Source organism: Lontra canadensis, unplaced genomic scaffold (genome assembly GCF_010015895.1).
Source record: "Lontra canadensis isolate GAN:19392208 unplaced genomic scaffold, GSC_riverotter_1.0 scaffold127, whole genome shotgun sequence".
Classification (NCBI taxonomy): Eukaryota; Metazoa; Chordata; class Mammalia; order Carnivora; family Mustelidae; genus Lontra; species Lontra canadensis.
The window spans coordinates 3,271,967-3,293,390 of NW_022631121.1; the positions used below are offsets into that span (position 1 = coordinate 3,271,967).

General features: G+C 36.2%; 1 protein-coding gene and 1 pseudogene across 1 annotated transcript in view; both read left to right on the top strand.

Annotated features, from left to right (window-relative positions):
* LOC116857842 (melanoma-associated antigen B18-like) overlaps positions 1 to 21,424 on the top strand; it is a 251,411-nt gene that overhangs the window by 184,538 nt on the left and 45,449 nt on the right. The window lies entirely within an intron of this gene.
* Positions 5,182 to 5,612, top strand: LOC116857869 (annotated as a pseudogene).

The following is a 21,424-nucleotide window of genomic DNA, read 5'->3' on the forward strand; positions in this document are numbered from 1 at the left end:
ATATGGAAGTCCCCAAGAACTTGCCCTCAGTGGTTTGAGCATACTTTGACATCCCTGCCTAAAGCAGTGATTATTTATTGCTAATTGTGACTTTTTAATTGTTTCATTCCACATATATTTTTAGCTATTATTCTTCTATAAAGAAGAACTTTATCTTCCCTTATCACTCCATCTTTTTGAGTACTACTGTGTCCTTAATGGATTCACCCCTCCACCGCCACCGTCCCACTAACTGTTTTCTAGACTTCACTGTCACTAGCCTTTTGGATGCTCAGTTGAACAAACTTTGGTCATTGGGAGCCCCTTCAAGCTGATGGCTATTCCCATTGCTGCTGAAGCAAGTCTTTGGCAAGAAGTTCCAAGGTTTTAGTTCCTTCCGCATCCAGACCTAGAATTCAAGGAGCTGTGATCTTTTTAAAGAGTAGTAGTATTTAGAAACAAATATTTGGGTGTTAAATGTTGTGACAGTGATCAGTTTATTACCTCTCAGTTCCAGGTACACACATCTACATATATTCTATGATAATACACAAAATTCCTTTAAGCATATCTCCTAGAAAGTGAGAATGATGTTAAACATTCTCAAAAAGAGGACACTGGAAGGGTCACGACAGGAGGAAAGGGCCCTTTAAGGGCATGGTGGGAACCGCAGCATAGGTGAGAAGAGATAGGGTGGACCCGTGCCCCTACCACATGCCCAGATTGTGTGGTCCTTGGCACTTTTGTATCCTTGTTCTGTCAAAGCCAGTGCCTCCAAGGCTTCCTCCCTACAGCTGCCAAATGCTTCTGTAGGCTCCGTGCTGCTCACTCATGGCCCACAGGGTTTTCACCTCCTGTGTGGGTGTGGGTGTGTGGGTGTGTGTGCATGCACACACACCCACACACCCACACCCACACACCAGTGGTTGCATATTGGTTGCTATCTGCCCTAGTCCTTGCCTGTACTCTGCAAGGTTGCCTCCTGCTTATCTAGTGATTCTAAACCAGCTCTGGCTTTGGGGAACAAGGAAACTTCCCTGCTGTCTAGGGGGCTGAATTACCCCTTTCACCAGTGCGGTCTGAAACCCAGCCCTGGGAAGGGGCTCCCTTCCAAGCTGTCCTTACTTGGGTACTCTCCTTCAGCCAAAGAGCACGACATACAGTTTTTGTATATCTTATAGTCAATCCCCTATCCCAGATTATTAACTATTTTTTATTAAACATCCCCCTGTTTAACCCACACTGTGATTTCTATCTCTGATTGGGCCCAGACTGATCCAGGGGTGCTCACTGCTCTGAGTGCTGTTATTTCTAGGTTCTTTCAATAGACAGAGATGGAATTATTACATGAAGGACTCACATTGATGTTTCTAATTCATATATACCCCCACAGGCTGTTCCTTATTTTCCCCCACTTAATAGTTTTATCTCCCTTTTTCCACCAGGAAGACATCAATATATCTATCATTTGCAGTACTCTTTGATAAACACAAGGCAGTTTAGAATCGCTATACCAGTACTGCTACCAACAACAAACTTACTATGTGAAACTCAGTATTTCTTTGTAGATTTTTTGTATCTGAAAATGTATACATGAAGTATTTGGTTATAGTCCTGGGTAAAAAAAAAAAGAATTTATTATTTTTTCTGGGTGGTCCTATAATTTGTCTCATATAGCCTTAGCTTCATCTATCCATATTTTCAGTATTTGGGTTGGTTTAATTCCCTTTTTGGTCCTTTTGAAATGTAAAATATTCATTGATAAAAAGTAGATGTTGTATTTTAAAGACTTTCTAAGTCTTTCCTTTATGGGACCATCTGCTGTGTCAGAGAGGCACTATGACTGCATCTCTAATAGCTGTTTTATTCCCCTAAACATAAATTTAATTTTCTACTTTTTAATATGCCCCCCCCGGGAATATCCAACTTTATTCAAATCAAAGTTAAACTCTGAGTAAATAAGCTCAACCTGAGAGCCTGAGGTGTTCTCCAAATAGTATGCGTTTAAAAACCCATTATTTGTGAAGTAGTTTTTAATAACATGGGAGGTTTTTCAAATATCTTTATGTCTTCTACACTATTCAGAATTACTGAGATTCCAAGTGATTGTTCATAAATGAAATATTGGCATATTCCAATAAAATGTTAAAGTGACTTGTAAGGGGATTATGATTCTTATTAGGATTTTGGTCAAAATTGTGTACAAGGATTATCTGAAAACCTAGAAAATAATTTAAGAATCACATGGATTAGTTGCTACATATTACAATAAACTGTTGAAATCAGCTAAGTACTACACACACACAGACACACACATTTATATAGTAGAGTTTGTCATTTTAGTTTGTGTACATATATAGTATAAAACATTTTTAACCCTATAAGTATTTTATATATATTCAAAAATGAGATTAAATAAAAAGGATAAAAATGCAAACCCAAAAATGACTATACATAGGAATAAATAAATGTAATTTTATATCAAACTGATAACAGTAAATTAAGAAAATTAATTTCCATATAAATGGCTCTTAAATGTTTGATATAAACATGACATAAAATCCACTAGTCCACATTTTTTATAAAGATGATGAAACTATATTTGTTTGGAATGAGCATGTCTGCTCACAAATGAGAATACAGTCATACAAATACATCCATTCATTCGGAAAATGGGACATGCATTTGCTCATTTTTCTTAGTGCTATTTTGCAGGATTGGTGAGAGGTAAATCAGAATTGTGTAAGTGTTTATGGTATGTAATAACTATCCAGGACTGTGTGACGTGAAGGAAGTAAGAGAAAAAATCATTTTGGTGTATGTCTAATCAGACAATACAAGTCTACTAGAGGAATGCTAATTGAACAAATTGGATTGATTACACTCATAAAATCATCAAAATATTATGAGAAGCTTGATTTTTAACTGTTGTACAGATAATATACATTGTTGATAAACTTCTCAAAATCAGCTCTTCTATTCACTTTTATGTATGCCAGACCATCATTTTATAAAATGTAATTTCTGATTCTTGGTCAATAGGTAATTTTAAAATGCAACTATGTAATATTTGGTACATACTACCAAATATATTTGGTCCATACTAGGTACTTTATGTATACATTAAGAAACATGATAATAAAATAAGTACCCAAGAGCACATCATCCAACATAAGTACTAGAGGACAGCCTCTTCCTCCTTCTAGTTTATGGGCCCATTTTATATATTTATCCTGCCTTTTCAGAGGTAACTACTGTTCTCAATGCTGAATTTATTATTCTCTTGCCTTTAAAAGTATTAAGAGAATAGAATGTTCATTAATATCTTTACCTTTCTCTCAATTAAAAAAAACCCAGAATACTTTATTATCATTAAATTATCTTTTGACTTATTTTATTGTGTATTTTAATTTTGTATATTTTAAAATCAGACATTATTACTTTTGTGCAGTTTCTTTTCATTCCTTCAGGAATCTCTACCTTTCAGAGATTTCCTTAGGTCTAATGAGCAACATTTTGTATTTTCTTGATATCAAGTCTACTGATAGCAAATTCAGATTTTAGCTTTGTTTTGTTTCTTTGTGCCCCAGACTGTCCTCATTTACACTTAATTATGGAAAAATGTCTTCCCTGGATATGGATATAGAATTTAATTTACTTTTTAAAAAAAATAAATTGAACACATCATTTTTATTGTCTTCTGATTTCCACTACGACTTGAAGTCTGTTCCCCTTTTGAAGGTTATCTTACTTTCATTAGATCATTTTTAATTTTTCTCTCTTTTTTTTTTTTTTTTGTTTTCTGTTTCACTATGTGTCTAGTGAGTGTGTGTGCACACATGTGCATTTCATCCTATGGAGATTTGTTGAGTTACTCGAATCTGTGTCATGGTATCTGTCATTAGTTTGGTAATTGTTTCAACAATTATCTCCTCAAATATTGCCTCTTCCCCATTATTTCTGCCCTCTCTAACCGATACTAACAATATATTATAGCTTCTTACTGTGTCATCTATGACTTTTATCCTCTGTTTTGTTGGAGTTTTGTGTTTAGTGTTTTATTCAGAGTAATTTTCTGACTTATCATTCACTTAACTAATTCTCTTTGTAAATGTTCTCTGATTGGCTTCTAGTTCAGTAATTTTCTCTTAAACTGTGTTAATCTGTTGTCACGCACATACATTGAATTCTTGATTTTAATTCTTTTTCTGTTCCAGTGAGTCTGGTTTTTTTTTTCATATATGCTATGTTACATTTATAGTTATTTGTTTCCTACATATATTTTCAAGCCTTTCTTATAATATATTAAAGAAAGGATAGTTGTTTTATACCCTGATAATTCCAATAGCTCTCAGATTTATGTGATCTGTGTGTTCTACTCTTCTCTCTACTGCTCCTCTATCCCCACAAGGCCGCTAAAAACTAGTTTAGTTTTATAGCTATTGCTTTCCAAGAAGCAGACGCCCTGAGGGAAAAAAATTACTTTCAATGCTGAGCTTCTCTTGATTTTTGCAACCTCCCTTACATCTTGGTCTGGTAATTTCTTATTCTATTATAAGCTGTTTGATGCACTAAGGAATTTGTTTTTAAAAGTTCATCCAATTCTTTTAATTGTCCTCAGCAGGAAAGTTGGTAATAATTCCCTAGCTCTCTTTTCCAGAAGTAGAAGTCATCAGGTGGCCTCATTCCTTTACCTTTTAAGAATAGTTTTTTCATATTTGTTTGTATCCTTAAAAATATGATGTTTAGTTTTGCATATTTGGGGTCCTTATAAAAATGTTATTGTATAATACAATTCTCTGACCTAATATTTTTATTGTTTTAATCTATTCTCTTTATTAACACATTGATTATCCATCTAAAGATACTTTGAAATTCCTGCATGATTAGGAAGAGGCAATAAAACTTCATAAATATCAAACTATTTAAAGATTCACAAGATAAGCTTTTTCTATACCATTTATTTTTAGAAAACAATAAAGCTGTTACAATAGGAAATTTATGGTGTATATGGTGCTGGAATATCACATTGTGCATGCTCCACTATTCCAAAAAAATAAAGCAAAAACGTTCTCAACTACAATATGATTAACGTTGATGTTAAGTGTAGTTGTTTTATGATTTGTAGTTGCAATGACTCAGATACAGAAATGTAAATTTCAAAATACATTTTTTGGAAAAGGGCATAGGGTTTGAAACAAAATGGCGGGAGACGTGGACTGGCAACAAAATGCCAACACCGTAGAAGAGCCCCTGGATCTAATCAGGCTCAGCCTGGATGAGCCCATTTATGTGAAAATGAGAAATGACAGAGAGCTTCCAGGCAGATTACATGCTTATGATCAGCATTTAAATATGATATTGAGAGATGGGGAAGAAACTGTGTGTACTCTAGAGATTGATGAGGAAACATATGAAGAGATGTATAAATCAACAAAACGGAATATTCCAGTGCTTTTTGTCCAGGGAGATGGTGTTGTACTAGTTACCCTCCATGAAGAGTTGGCTGGAACAAAGAATTTATCATGTATGGAATACAGATTTTGTATGATTGCCTCTTTAAATGTAGAAGACATTCAAAAGAGAAATCTGCACAAATTTTGGTATTAAGAAATGACCAAGGATTCTTCTGAAATGAGTTGATTTGCGGATAACTCAAAAAACTCTTAAGCTAAAGGGCATTTTAACTTTTTTCCAGCCCTTTCAATAACTGTGATCAGCAAGATGCAAAATTCTTTTTTCAGGAATTTATTTGTTCTGTTGTTTTCTGAGACAATTTCTATTTTTCTTTCTTTAAATTATATTTGATGTCTCCTTATTTGATTGAAATTTTAAAAATATATTTCTTTAGGGGCTCCTGGCTGGCTCAGTCAGTGGAGCATGCAATTTTTGATCTCAGGGTTGTGAGTTCGAGGCCTAACTTGGGTGTAGAGATTACTTAAAGATAAAATCTTTTAAAAAACAAATAAATAAAATAATATACATTTCTTTAATACAGTTCACTTTCCCCAATAGTTCTTATTTCTAACCTGTAACTTGGGGGGGGGGGGAAGGATGTAATATTCCTGCTAACAGTTATCTGTATAAAGCTCTGTGCTTACTTGTGAACCTCAAACTGACTTCTCTGCCTAAAGGCAGCTTTGAGAATTGAGAAAAGCCGATCATTTCTTTTTTTTTTTTAATATTTTATTTATTTATTTGACAGAGAGATCACAAGTAGGCAGAGAGGCAGGCAGAGAGAGAGGGGAAAGCAGGCTCCCCACTGAGCAGAGAGCCAGATGTGGGGCTCGATCCCAGGACCCTGAAACCAGGACCTGAGCCGAAGGCAGAGGCTTAACCCACTGAGCCACCCAGGCACCCTAGGAAAAGCAGATCATTTCTAGAAATTCTAAGGAGCAATACATACTGAGGAGATGGTAGGAAATATATTTCATGGACCACCTTAAACTAGAGGGAACCAAATTAAAAAAAAATTATAGGAATGATGATGTACGGCCACTTCTCAATCATTGAGCATGTTCTACCCTTGCTTAGTCACCCTGATTCTTGCCCTGTAAAAATATCAAGTAAATTTTGATCAAGGAATGACTTTCTTTTGGATAAATTGCTTGTCCTCACCTCTAACTCATCTTGATTTCTGCTTTTACATTTTAATTCTCTTATACTTACATGTGAGCCTCTTTTAGGTTACTGTGTGTCCCAAGGTCATGTCTGAGACAGTTCCCAAGGTTTAGGTTACCTTGTTTCCCAAGGTCATGTCTGAGACAGTGGGAAGCTTATTATGGCAACAGGGGTGACCAGTCTGAGATATGTTCCCCAGTGGCTTCCCAGTGAAAGGTCTTGTGCCACTTCATGTTTGGATGTTGATTTCCATAAAAGCTACAGCTGCTCCTGCAAAGAAAGCACTGGGACATGGGACGGTACCTGCTGTGGATATTCCTGATCCCTGCCATGGTCTCTTGTTTAGACGTCATCCTTATGCCAGTCTTTGGTTCCCTGCCATTGACTAGCCTTTACAGCACCTGTGTGCTCAAATGGGGCATGTGGGAAGTTTTCTATAAACAGGTGACATTCTCTACTTGAGTGCACCCTGTTACCATTTTTCTTTTCCAAGTCAATCCAATCCAATCTTGACCCTAGAAATGGAACCTTGTATAGTCTCAGAGTTCAATTTTGGAAATTAGTCACAGGCCCCCACTGGCTTAGGTTCCGTCTTTAACCTAGCTGGGGTTTCTACTTTACTCTCTCAAGTGCTTGGCTCTTGAAAAATGAAAACCTGGTTTTTAGCACTCTTATCTCTAAAAATTGGCTTTGTGAAACTCTTTGAAATTTCAAGAGGTGAACAATGACACTTTCTTGCACTCTCTAGCCATAACATAGGACTCCTTGAGGAATGGAGCACTCTGGCAACATAAGAAAATATTCAAGGAAAAGCACATTAATAGATTTTGAAATATTATCTTGTTACAGATATCATGCCTTAAAAAAATGGTTTTTAAACTGAGCTTTCCTTAAAGCTCTTCAAGTAAAGATATAATGCCATACAGTGTAATAAAGTAAAAGCATTAATTTACATATATTTTCATCCTTAGATTCTTAAGTTGTTTGTTTAGTTTCATAGTTCTGGAGGCTGGGAAGTCTAAGATCAGGGTCCCAGTATGGCCAAATTCTGGTGTGAGCCCTCTTTCTGGTTTGAAGGTGGCCATCTTCTTGCTAGGTCCTCATATGGTAGGAAAGAAAGAGAGAGAGAGAGGAGGCAAGCTTCTCCTCTCTCATCTTATAAGGACACGACTGTCATCCTGAGGGCTCTATCTTTATGACCCAATTACCTCTTGAAGACTACGTGTCCAAAGACCATCGCACTGGGGATAAGGGTTTCAACGTAGAATTTGGGGATGACATAAACATTTAGCCTACAGTATTTACTTAGTTTAGTTTTAAAGACACAGTATATCAGTTACTTAATTTTGAAGTCAAAACCTCTGTGCAGCCTGGATATACTTTTGTGTTGGTAATGACTTCCTCTGCTACACTGAATTAGTCAAAGGAAAACGTGTTTCATTTCTGTTAGTGACACTTCCTCATTAGTGGTCCTGATGTTGCTTTAGCATTTACTTACCTTGGCTATATATCATTTTTTTAAAGCCACCAAGTAGCATATAAATAACCCTGCGTAGGATATGGAGCATGGAAAGTAATTTAATACTTGTGACTCCATTTTATCATTTGCAAACTGAAATTAACAACACACTCAATCCACAGTTATTATGAAGATTAAATGAGATAATTTAAGTATCAAGGACATAGTACAGTAGGTGTTTGATTTGTAATGATTCTTACTCTAGTTTTAAATTTTCTAATTAGTATTTTTTTCTTTATATTTGTTGATTAGATCTAACAGTTTTTTGGTGGAGTCTTTAGAATTCTCTTTGTATAAAATCATGCCATCTGCAAATACAGTCAATTTTATTTCCTCCTTTGCAATTCTGATGACTTTTATTTGTTCTTCTTCAGTGAATGCTCTGGCTAGGACTTCCAGTACTTTGTTTAATATGAATAGTGAGGGTGGACACTATTGTCTTGTTCCTGACCTTAGAGGAACAGCTTTTCTATTTTTGAAAAAAATTTATTTGTTTATTTGAAACAGAGGAGGGGCAGGGGGCAGAGTGAGTCAGGGGAGGGAGAGAGAATCTCAAACAGACTCCCCATTGGGTGCAGAGCCCAACACAGGGCTTGATCTCAAGACCTGGTAATCATGACTTGAGCTGAAATGAAGAGTCCCCTGTTTAACCAACTGAGCCATGCAGAAACCCTGAGAGGAACAGCTTTCAACATTTCATCATTGAGTATGATGTTAGCTTATCAGATATGTTGTTATCATATATGTCCTTTGTTATATTGAGGTATGTTCCTTCTATACTTAATTTGTTAAGAGTTTTTATCATGAACTGATATTAGATTTTGTTAAATGCTTTTTCAGCATCTATTGAGATAATCATATGTTTTTTAAAAAATTCCATTAATGTGATATCTTACATTTATTGATTTGTATGTATTGAACTATCCTTGCATCCCAGGGATAAATCCCAGTTACTCATGGTGAATGATCCTTTCAATGTGTTGTTGAATTGAATTTGCTAGTATTTTATTGTGAATTTTTGCATCTATATTTATCAGGGATCTTGAACTGTAGTTCTCTTTTCTTGTAGTATCCTTTTCTGGCTTTGGTATTAAGGTGATGCTGAACACATAAAATCGGTTTGGTAGTGTTACCTACTCTTCAGTTTTTTGGAAGGGTTTGAGAAAGACTGGCATTAATTCTTTAAATATTTGGTAAAATTCACCATTGAAGCCATGTGGTCCTAAGCTTTTCTTTGTAGGGAGACTTTTTTTTATTATAGATTCAATCTCCATACTGGTAATTGGGGCTGCTTAGATTATCTCTTTCTTTCTGTCTTTGTAGGTTGTACATTTCTGAGAATTTTTCCATTTCTTCTAGGTTGTCTAGTTTGTTGGTGTATGGTTGTTTCATTCAGTGTTTTTCTAGCTTGCCCAAGGAACATTATAATTCTAATTCCCCTTTCTCTCATTGACTATAGGGTTTTTCTCTTCCTGTTCTTTTTAAGATTTCATTTCATTTATTCGAGAGAGAGTAAGTGAGAGAGAGCAGTCACAAGTCGGGGGGAAGGGTAGAGGGAGAAGCAGACTCCCCACTGAGCATGGAGCCTAATGTGGAACTCTATCCCAGGACCCCAGTAACATGACCTGACCTGAAGGCAGATGCTTAACCAACTGAGCCACCCGAGTGCCCCTCTCTTCTTATTCTTATAAGGAAAATTGTAAAACTGCTTTTTCTTTTGTTCCTGAATCCCCATTAAATATGTTGGTCTAGGTTTCAGGTGACCTGTTTGTTCTTGAGTCATTTTCTTAAAGCACAATTTCAAACAAAAATGACTTTACTCTCTGCAACAATAGATAGCTGGCTTCTTATATTTCTAGGTGGTTTAAATAAAAAAAAAAAAAACAAGGGCTCTTGCCTTAAGAGAGATATTTGTTGAAAGTAAGAATTGCATAAGGAAAAACCATATCCAAAGTTACAGGATGCATGTTTCCAAATATATAAAGTATTTAAACCAATCATTCAGGTATCCACTCTGACTTGGTAAGAAATATCACTCACCCAACACTCATGTTTTTCCTAAAAGTGGAAAAATGTGTAATATTTGCATACATTTGTAGGCAAATACACCAATATCTACCTAATAGGACAGTTTCTATTAGTAGTTTCTATTAGGCAACCCAGGTAGTTGTATCTAAGATGAATAAGTCAAAATCCCTTGGATAGCTGGAGTGAACATGGATCCTCCAGATACCAGCTTCTAAGGAGAAAAGTGTAAAACAACACAAACTCCCACATATCTACATAATCTTTCCAATTCACCTGAAATTCTTCCAACTTAGCACTCTTCTCCAATCTAAGTAATTTTCTCGTAAAGAACTTTCTTAAAGTTGCAATGTCTCATTCAGAGGGATAACATATTATGACATTGTCTGCCATTAGTTTACTTTCTCTGATTAGTTTTAGACTGATTCCTAGGCCTACCTCCCTCAACATGTCATCCAGTAAAACTGAAAATTGGCCAAGGAATCTGTATATTGTAATAAGCATCCCTATTGAGTCTCTGGTGGTTGGTCCTGAAAAATATTTATAGAAATGTTGCCTAGGAAATCAGGGCTGCTGCGCAAAGTTAATAAACAGGTAGGGGAGGGACGCCTGGGTGGCTCAGTCAGTTTAACTGCTGCCTTCGTCTTAGGTCATGATCCCAGGGTCCCAGGATCGAGTCCTGCATCCGGCTCCTGGTTCAGCAGGGAGCCTGCTTCTCTCTCTACCTCTGCCTGCCACTCTGCCTGCTTGTACGTGCTCTCTCTCTCTGACAAATAAATAAGTAAATAAATAAAATCTTTAAAAAAAATAAACAGCTGGGGGAGACTTCAAATAGCAAAGTGATTACAAGACAGGCAGCAGGATCTTAGAGAGCAAATCATCTATTTTGTAGTTTAAACCAAGACTGACCTCTGATGGCATCTCTTTTTACTCTGTGTGGCCGTCCCTCAAGGCATCTGAACTCTCTTAAATATATATATAAATTTAAAAAATCACTATGAAGTACAGCATATTAAGGCAAATTGTAAAAATACAATTTAATGAAAATTTAGAAGCCCATATTTAAATTTTTCTTTACATCGTCACTCATTTTAATCATTAGTGTGACTATAAAGGGTCAGAGAAATTGCTATAGAAAGTTCTGTGAAAGTTGAAAACTCTGTTTTGTCAACCTAGATTTGGCACCCCCTCTGTAGCATTCAGCTCTTCTTCAAAACTCTTACTTATGAAGACCAGTTTAGGATCTGTTTTTAGGGGCACCTGGGTGTCTCAGTGGTTAAGCATCTGCCTTTGGCTTGGGTCATGATCTCAGGGTCCTGGGATCGAACCCCACATCAGGCTCTGTGCTCGGCGGGGATGCCTGCTTCTCCCTTTCCCACCCCACCCCTGCTTGTATTCCCTCTCAAATAAATAAATAAAATCTTTAAAAAAAAAAAGGATTTGTTTTTAATTCTTTGTTATAGGTCTAAAGGAGCAGACATTGGGTCTACTGTTTTCATCACTATATCATTGGAATGTATCATGGAAGAGCCCCAACTTGAATGGGAAGAAAATGACACGCTAGTGTAGATTGGTAGTACATTATGAAATGCACGTGTGTCTCTCGGTGAAATAAAAAAAGAGAGTCCGTTGTAATTTTGAAACTGAAATTGGCAATCATCATTTATGATCTTTTATCTTTAACAGTTAGCTGGGAAGGCCTTAGATAATGAAGAATAATTTCTTACTTTTTAATGGTCCTAGCAACTAGAGCATATTTGCCCTTAATGGGGCTAATCTGTCTTTTCAGATAGTCATTTGATAAGAATGGCTTATACCATTATATTTTGTTTTAGATATTATTAAAATAATAAAATCTTATATGCAATTTTAATACTTATGATTAAAATGGAAATTAGGCACCTCAGTATGCTGCATTTAGATTGGAATGTGTGATGCATTATTTATTACACAAATAGGTTTGAGGATACAAAGCCTTACTTTAGCAGCTCCTTACAGGTCTACCATTTAAAACATGCCCCAGGTAGCTCTAAGATTTATGCCACATTTTACAGTCCCTTTACACCTATTTTTCAAACTATCTACAAATATTAAAACTTATATCACTGTGCTATGAAATATCTAAAACTAAAAACTGTAATTTTAGAGACAATTTGTCTTTGTGTTCATATATTTATAAATGAAAGACGACTATAAAATACACTCAAAACTGGCCGCCACAGGCAGGAAATCATTACAAAGAACTGTTGTTCAATAAGGTTTCCCAGTGTTCCTTAATTCACTTTCAGTTTGAACCTTTTTGAAGCTAAACAACGGACATTGTTAACCAGGTGTTAGAGTTGGCTCTTAATAGCTTTTACTTTGTTTTCTGTGGGATGAAAATGGAAGCTAAGTCATTGTAAAAGGAAACTTGATGATCTCTCCTCATGGGTTTAAAGCAGTGGTGGGCAAATGTTTAATGGCAAAGTCCAGATAGTTGGTATTCTCGGCCCCGTGGACCACATAACAATCTGTCGCACTACTCAACTCTGCCATCTGAGCTTGAAATTGACCTCGGATGGCACGTAAACAAATGGGCACAACTAAACACTATTTCCAAAACCAGGCGGAGTGCTGACCCCTGACTTCCAACATAGAATGCAAGCACACACAGGTCAAAGGGTTCTCTCTTTCATAAGGAAGCTGAGCCCTGAGTTCGAAGATCTCAGAGCCGTTGTGACATCATCACCGACCATTTCTGCATTCCTTCATTCACACAGACTCTGTTAAGTGACAGAAGAAATACCACTCATCTCTCATCTTCTGTTACGCACACTCTCAGCGGTCGGCCTATGTATCACCAGGATAGCTATGTGTTTGTTATTAGATAAAATTAAAAGTAACAGGGGCGTCTGGGTGGCTCAGTGGGTTAAAGCCTCTGCCTTCGGCTCAGGTCATGATCCCATGGCCCTGGGATCGAACGCCGCATCGGGCTTTCTGCTCAGCAAGGAACCTGCTTCCTCCTCTCTGCTGGCCACTCTGCCTGCTTGTGGTCTCTCTCTGTCAAGTACATAAATAAAATCTTAAAAAAAAAATTAAAAGTAAAAAACCATCAAGAACAGTCATTGTCACAGTGAATAACCATTATTCCAAAATAATAAAAATAAAAAGTACTATAAATACATGTTATAATTTATCATAGGAAATGCCATGCTATTATTATAAAGAAGGCGCATGGATAGACAGTGATAGAAGACTGTTCCCCTGTTTTCATTGGGAGAGATTTAGGACAAAGTTGTAGGGCTAAGTTTATGAAAGGACTGGTGTGAAGTCTAGCTATGTGTTTGATAAGATTCAAGTTGTCTAAGTAAAAACTATTGTTTGTCTTGTTGTGTTCCTGAAGGAGATAGCAAAATCCGGTTTTGTGATTTGGTCAGTCTCGTATGACGTAAACATCCTGTGGTAGAAAACCTTCTTAAAAGTAGCGGGCAGAGAGCGTTGTTTCTCACCAATATCGATGTTATTTCTCTTCTTTTGAGACACATATATTTCTTAGGTCCTTGGCAGTTTTGTGGGGCCATATGGTTGTGTTCTGGCCAATGAAACATGGACAGAAATGATAGACATTACTTCCAAGACTGGTTTTTAAAATTTCTGCAGAAATTTCCATGCTCTGTTTCTTAGTTTATTTACTGGCCACATATAGAGAATACATTAGAGTTCTCTAAGGCCCAAGAGTGACTGGGACATGGAATCATGAGATTAAAGAGAGTTCTGGGTGGAAGTGGGTTTAAGAGTTAAGGCTGTAATGTCTTAAGAGAATTACATGAATGAGAGATAAATAAAAGTTCAAGTGTATGATTTTTCTAGTTCTAATTTACTCTAACATAAAACGCTTACATCTATAAAAATTAGAATTTTAAAAATTTAAATCTTAAAGTTCTCTTTAAAACAAGTTTCAGGTAGCTCAGAAAACAGATACCGAATTCTACTAATTATCCTCTCACATAGAATGTTTACATCTAAACCTTGCAATCCTACATATACAAACTTGTTTATAGTAAATGTGGTCTTTTGTAAGTCTTTTCTCTTCCTAAATGCCATTGTATGTGATGTTGTGAGGTATGCTTTTTGCCTTTTAATAGTTGATATCAGAAATGCAGACATAAATAATTTGCCTTGTGGCATTTTATAGAATAATGTTTAACCTTTGCGTTCTGTGGCAGTTTTAGAAAAAATAATAAATGGACCTAAATAAAATGGATTAACTGGATCAATCTTAAATTAAAAAAACAAGTAATACAGTCACATTTTGAACTGAGTTAAAATATTTGATAATTAATTTATCAGTTTTGTATATTTTGCTACAGTATAAAGAGGAAAATGAAAAGAAAAGAATTCAGTAATAAGTTAAATTGTAGATTATTTTTTATGACATAAATTCTCATTTTACATTTTTAAACTCTAATAAAAGTATGGTTTTTTTTAACCTAATATGCTTTGAAAATCATCTGGTATTGATCCTATATATTATGCTTAATAACTAATTTCAAAAATAAATTTCAATAAAAGAGACAAATTACTTTGAAAATTCAGGAAAAAAAGCCAACCTCTTATTTTAGCACTCTTGGGTATCCAACTCTAATTGTCACTTTTCTTAGGTTATGCAGAAGTACTGAGAAGTTTCAGGCAGAAAGCCTGCTGAATAACTAAAATGATAGCACATATGCTTTGGGAGTTTAACTAATGTAATTCAATGAAATGGCTGATTGAAGAGATTTCTCATGTTATTAGTAAATGAATTTAGAGTTACAAGAGACAAGTCGTAAAAATGGCAAACATTAGTAATTGTCAGATGCTTACAGTGCGTTACAATGTACCTGCTTCGTATAAACAGTAAATCCTCACCTTTTAGCATATTAAAATGATTAAGAGTTACAGGATTACAGAAAAACATGAAAAAGATTAAAAGAAAAATTATTAAACACAGTAGTGTCGGGTCAGAAAAGTAGCTATGGATTACAGAAAAATAACATAAAATTATGACATTGAAACCTCTTTCTTAAATTTCAATTCCAGTATAGTTAACATACAGTGCTAGATTGGTTTCAGGTGTACAATACAATGATTCAGCAATTCTATACATTACTCAGTGCTCATTGCGATAAGTGTACTCTCTATCCCCATCACCTATTTCACCCCTCCCCCCATGCACTTTTTCTCTGGTAATCATCCATTTGTTCTCTATAGTTAAGAGTCTGTTTTTTGGTTGGCTCGCTCTTTTTTCCTTTGTTCATTTGTTTTTTTCTTAAATTCCACATAGGAGTGAAATCATATGGTATCTGTCTTCCTCTGACTGACTTATTTTCACTTAGCATTGTACTCTCTAGCTCCATCCATGTTGTTGCAAATGGAAAAATACCATTCTCTGTGTGTGTGTATGTGTGTGTGTGTGTATACATGCACCACATCTTCTTTATCCATTCCTCTGCTGATGAACACTTGGGCTGCTTCCATAGTGTGGCTGTAATAAATATTGCTGCAATGAACATAAGGGTGCATATATCCCCTTCAAATTGAAACCTATTTTGTGTCCGGGTTTTTGTTAACATAACCTGGAATCTAGATCTATTTATTATATTATTTTACTTGGTACATTTCCATTTTGAGATTTAAGATACTCATTTTTAATTGCCTTTTTAATTATTATTATTATTAATTATTTTAAATTAATTTTTAAATGTGCAGTCCTAATCGGATTTGTGTTTAAGTGATTTAATGTTCATTTCTTATCTGTTATGGACTGAACGCTTGTGTCTCCCCACCCAAATTCATATGCTAAAACCCTAATCCCTAATGTGCTTGTATGTGGAGGTGGGGTCTTTATGGAATTAATTAAAGTTAAATGAGGCCATTAGAATAGGGACATGATCCTATAAGAATAGTGTCCTAATAAGAAGAGATATTGGCAAATTCTCACCCCAAGGGCTTACCCCAAGGAAAGGTCATGCGAGGGCACAGTGTGAGAAGGTGGCCACCCTCTCACCAGGAAGAGGGCTTTCATCAGAAACCAACCAGGCTGGCAACTTGAACTGGGACTTCTAGTCTCCAGAACCATAAGGGAATAAATGTCATTTGTTTCAGCCACTCAGGCTATGGGATTTCGTTGTGGCATCCTGAGCAGACTTATATGTTGTCTTAGAAAAACAAAATTTGGGGGTATCCTCCTCTCTCTGCCTGTTTCTGTGCCTACTTGTGATTTCTGTCTGTCAAATAAATAAATAAAATCTTTTAAAACAAAACAAAACAAAAAGTCCACAAAATTTCATGCCTGATTCTGAGTCTCCATTCTCACCATTGGAATGAATTTACCTGGAAGAGTGCTCTGGTAATACATGCCAAAATAGAAATTTTGTGTGTGCTCACAAGTTAACATATGATGAATTCTTTTTTTTTTTTTTTAAGATTTTATTTATTTTACAGAGAGAGACACAGCAAGAGAGGGACCACAAGCAGGGGGAGTGGAAGAGGGAGAAGCAGGCTTCCCGCTGAGCAGGGAGCCCAATGCAGGGCTCGATCCCTGGACCCTGGGATCATGACCTGAGCCAAAGGCAGAGGCTTAATGACTGAGCCACCCAGGTGCCCCATTTTTTTTTAAAGATTTTATTTATTTATTTGAGAGAGAGAAAATGAGAGAGAGCATGAGAGGGGAGAGTCAGAGGGAGAAACAGACTCCCACTAAGCAGGGACCCTGATGCTGGACTCGATCCCAGGACTCCAGGATCGTGACTTGAGCCAAATTCCTAAACTGTTTATCAGAACTATAGAGTCACAAATATTTTTCCTCTCAAAATTTAGCGTTTATAGTATTTAGCATCATGAAAAAGAAGTGAAAGGATCCTATAGGTTTCTCTTTGTATGTAGCTTCTTATCTCCGCTTAATGCTTGTATGATTTTTTTTTAATCCTTGCAATTTAAAAAAAAATATATGAGAAGTTTCATTATTATTATTGATCTGTCCCTGTTTGACCTTGAATATTGTTTTGTCTCTTATTTGTATCGCTACTATTGCCTTCTCCTTTTTATCATATTTCTTATATAGGATTTTCTTTTCATTTTCAGTCTTTTATATATATATATATATATATATATAAAATATATATAAATATATAAATATATGAAATATATGAATATATAAAATATATTCATATTTTATCTTATATGTCCTCATAAATAGAATATAGCTGGGTTTTGCTTGTTTTATTTTATTTTTCATTTTTTTAGAGAAGAGAGAGAAGACATGAGGGAAGGGCAGAGGGAGAGGGAGAGAGAGAATATAAAGCAGGCTCCATGCCCAGCACGGAGCCCAAAGTGGGGCTTGATCTCGAGACCCTGAGCCAAATCAAGATTTGGATGCTTAACCAGCTGAGCCATCCAGGCACCCCAGGATTTGCTTGTCTTAAATACCAATCTAAGAATCTATGTTTTAAATAGTCATGTTAGTTTATGCATATTCATACTAATCACTGATATGTTTGGATGTATTTTGCCATTCTGTTTTTTTCCACTTTACATGACTTCTTATTCCCTAACTTCTTTCCTGCCATTCATTGGTTTGGTCAAGTTTTATTTTTGTCCTGTTTGTGTTTCTTTACTTTTTGTGCCTTTTTACATGAATGCTCTTAAGTTTTAGTGATGATTAATTTGTTTCATCTAATGAAATATTTCACTGCAGAAAGATGGTATACACAAATATTAAAAAATTCCTAGGCTCCTCCAACCATGTTTAGAAACAAACCATTACAAGTATGCTTCAAGGTGCCTACATAGTCTTCCCTTCTCATAGCCTTCTTCTTCTTGCCAGAGATAATCTCTTTGCTGATAATGATGTTTATCATCCTATTATTTTCTTTATACTTTACCAGCATATGCATTTATTTAAAATGTTACAGAGATGCCTGGGTGGCTCAGTTGGTTAAGTGGTTGCTTTCAGTCAGGTCATGATCCCAGGGTCCTGGAATCAAATCCCGCTTCGGGTTCCTTGCTTACCGGGGAGCCTACTTCTCCCTCTGCCTCTGCCTGCTGCTTCCCCTGCTTGTGCTTGTTCTCTTTCTCTCTCTAACAAATAAATAAAATATAAAAAAAAAAAAGTTACATTATTTTGCTGCTTTAAACTTTGGTATTTTATGATTAGTTTTCTAGCTTTTTTCCCACCCAAAATAAAGAATGTAGAGAAATTTATTGCCATTTCAAAGTATAACTCAGGTGAATCAAATAAAAAAAATCATTAAGTTGGCATTAAAATATGTTATTTGGCCAGATTTGTCTTTAGAAAATTTCTCTTTTGGTAGAAAATTTGGCTTCTAATATAGTGTAATTTGGTATAAACATATTGTAGATATTTTAAAAGACCTATAAAAACATGTTTTATGATGGTCTAGCATAAATAAACAATAACATATATTAATTTAAATTAATTTTTGAGTTTGTACAATGTTCTAGAAAGACCCTACTTTCTCTACCATATTTTATATCAAATTGGATATTTCTCTTGTGTTGCATTTGTCAAAATGAGCTCAGTAGAATGTTTCCTTTATATATATGTCAAGTTGCATCCATTCAAACTATGGAAATTCCCCACACAAAACCCCCACGAGAATATGTTAGAAAAATTAAAAATATTTTATAGCCACATTAGCAAGTGTTTCAGCAAAACATACTCTCCAGCCTTATTTTTGGACTCAAAATTAAGGTTTTTCAGTTTGTACCATGTCGATATATAGTATTGGACATGTGGTTACTGAGCCTGCCTGATGAGATTCCCTTTCGTTCCAGTTGTGTTCTAGTCTTTTTGTCCACACCCCATTGGACTGGGGCAGTCAGTCATTTGTCTCTGCTAGACTCTTCCCCTTGCTTCCTGTCACGCAGCGTAGTAGACCAACCCAATACCCATAGTTTCTCGTTCTTCTGCTTCTATACTCGAACTGGACAGTATACTACAAGGTTAAGTGACATACACTCTACTTTGAGGCCAAGTTTTGCCTCATGGCCTATCTGGAGAAACCTCAGATGCTGAGAGGCCTTCGATGTCTCTTCTCAGTTGGTTCACCATGATATGTTAACCAGCAGGGTAAAATGGACTTTGTTTCACATCTTTACTTGCCTTTTTCTCATGCATGCTGCCTTAGATTTCCATCTCCTAGATAAATTACTTACACTTTAACCCATGCCTCAGGTTCTATTTATTAGAGACCCTGTCAAAGAATAATATAGCCCTGTTTGTATCTCCTTTGATGTATTATTTGCATTTCTACCTATAAGACCACAGCTTAGGATGCCATGATGAAACACTCAAATTAAATAGAATTTATGCTCCTCTGTCAACTTAGATCATCTTCATGACATCTAAGATGACATTCATATTTTATTAATAGAAAACTGAGTTCATGGCACCTTCTTCTACCTTTTTTTCCCCCCTGTGTCAACCTAGGCCCATTTCCTCTCAGGTTTGCTGTCTATCTCAGTGAATAATTCCATGAACCTGGGAACAATCTGTTCCCACTCCTTATCCAAATTCAGTTTATTCACTAGGTCTTTCACTTCTACTCCTAAATATTTCCTGAATCCACTTCTCTCTTCACTCTCTCACTTTCATGGCTTAAACATGGAAGCCACCATTTCCTACTTGGACCATTTCAGTCCTCTCCCAGTCAGTCTCTCTTCCTTCAGTCTCTGCAGTCTCTAATCTGTCCTTGAATCTGCTGCCATCATAGTCATTTTAAAGTAATACCAACTAATACTTGCTAAAAATCTCTTCAGTAATCCCCTACTGCCAAAATTGTAACATATAATACAAACTTCTAGCATGCCATACAATGACCTTTGTGCTCAGATGGCTCCTATCCAGCTAGTTGAGATTTTTAAACATGCCAAGTTTTTTTCACACCTGAGAGGTTTTTTTTTTTTTTACATGCCATTTCTCCTGCCTGATATATCCTTCTGCTCTGTAGTCTATCTGATAAATTCCTAGTAATCTTTAAGAGACAGCCCATTGGTCATGTCATTTCTTCTCTTAGGCCTTTCCTGATGTCCACATCTCTCCTTCTTGAGTGATGATGCAATTCTCTCCGTGTTTCTCTTACATGCTCCTTGTAGGAATGGTCTCAAGACAAATGCAGATGAGCTAGAGAGGAAGTGGAAACATGTAGGGACTTTTTTAAGCCTCTGCTTGGGTCAAGTTTGCTAACATACTCTTGGCCAAAGCAAATAACAGGGAAGAGTCCAGAATCAAAGATGGAAACAGAACGACCTGCCAGAGAGGAAGGAACTTCAAAGTTCTATGGCAAGGGGCGAGGATAAAGGAAGGGTGAACAGTTAGGGCCATTAGCACAACTGATCTGCCACACACTGTGAATATTTATTCCTGAAAACCCAGGCCTCCATAGAACCTTTTTCTTGAAGCATACTCAGAGGTTATGTATAGTGATGAAATTTACCAAATCTCTGCTTGACAGCGCAGGAGGGGACTACTTGACTTACAGAAGGGGACTAAAAGACATTATGGACAACTGAAAATCATGAGCTTTTGGAAGGGATGTTCAGTTTAAATATTACAAGCACATCTCCTTGCCAGTTAATGTCATAGCTTTAGTGGTTTTACTTGTCACTACTTTTAAGAGGTATGATCTTAGAGAGCTGGATGTTGAGTGAGACTGACAGGAAGAATTCAGGAAAAAAGAATATGAAGGTGGATATTATAAAATAAATACAACACAGTGACTGTTGCTACAAACTAAAAAATAAATGTATTATGCTCTTGTTGTGATTCTGTTGCATTAACAGATCCTGAGTTCCAGACAGATCAAAATGCACCTTAGGGACTCTGTTTTTCTTCTTCAAATATGAAAGAATGAAAGAGAAAACATCTTTAAAAAGCTGTATTAGGTTATCCATGAGAACTTCAGTGAATATGTAATGAATATGTATTCACATTAGACCAACAATCAAGTGACAGCCAAAATTGTTTACCCAGTCTCTGCTCGTGGTCTCTCTAAGCAGATGGCTCTGCATGCTTTTTTTTTTTTTAAAGATTTTATTTATTTATTTGACAGAGATCACAGAGAAGCAGGCAGAGAGGAGGAAGCAGGTTCCCTGCTGAGCAGAGAGCCTGATGTGGGGCTCGATCCCAGGACCCTGAGACCATGACCCGAGCCGAAGGCAGAGGCTTCAACCCACTGAGCCACCCAGGCACCCCTCTGCATGCTTTTGAAGGAAACTTTTCTTGAACCTAAGTTTGAATAA